This window comes from Charadrius vociferus, unplaced genomic scaffold (assembly GCF_000708025.1).
Source record: "Charadrius vociferus isolate BGI_N301 unplaced genomic scaffold, ASM70802v2 scaffold1077, whole genome shotgun sequence".
NCBI lineage: Eukaryota > Metazoa > Chordata > Aves > Charadriiformes > Charadriidae > Charadrius > Charadrius vociferus.
In genome coordinates this window covers 1420608-1421640 of record NW_009649168.1, presented here as the reverse complement: position 1 = coordinate 1421640, position 1033 = coordinate 1420608, and positions in this window count along the sequence as shown.

Below are 1033 nucleotides of genomic sequence, written 5' to 3'. Positions count from 1 at the left end.
GCGAGGGGCCCGACCGAGCCGGTAGCGACGGAGGGCAGAGGGATCCCGACTGCGCACCCCCCGCGGCTCTCCTGGGGACGGTGGAACGCCGCCCCCGGTGCTGCGCCTCACCGTGCGGGAGCCCGGTCGGGGCACCGCGGGACGGCGCGACGCGGCGCTGCCCGGAGCGGCCCAGAGAGGGGTGGCGGAAAGCGGGAGGTGGGAATTCGGGTGGGACAACGGGGACGGCGGGGACAAAGGGCCATGGACGGACCCCTCCCTCCCTGCCGCTAACCTCCTCCGCCATGTCTTTGGTTTTCATCTGCGCCTTCTGCGGGGCGGTGGAGCGGTCGCTCCGTGAAATCGCTGTCCCGCCTAAATGGGGTTTCCGTGGCGTTAGGGGAGCGCCACTGAACCGACCGAGGAGACAGCTCTCCCTCCAGAGTGACGGGGCGCCGTCGCCCCGCAGCGCCTGCCCCGACCCTCGCTCGGGTTCTCCCGTGGACCTCCGGAATCTGTTTCAGTATCACCAGCTCTCAATGAGCTCCAGTCCCCCCGTCCCCCTCCCAAAGAGTACTTTTCTGAAAGAACACATTTAATTTTAATCCTGGTTAGCACTACCTAAAATAAAGGAACGAGAAGAACCAAGATCTTGCTCCTCTCGGCTGCGGGGGCCTGCGCTAACCATCCCTGCTGCGCAGAGCACGCTGAGTAGATGAGACAAACCAGGGTCACGGGTGACGTCACCCACCCGGGACGGTGCGGGGAGATGTATGGCAGAGCTCAGGATAGACCATCCCACTGCCGAGTTCATGGGCCACCCGGTACAGCTGTGGGTACTATTTTAGGCAGAGCCAACTGCTGCCTTCCACTGCTGCCTACTCCTCTGTCTCCTAGATTAAAAGGTTTTATCGGCGGCTACATTAAAACCCAAATGTGAATTTCATTTGTTCCCCTTGGAACGTGGATTGCAATTTGCAACAATAGAAATTTGCAAATAGTGATTATTCAAATCCAGATTTTTGGTTTTAAATTGAAAAAAAAAAGGGGGGGG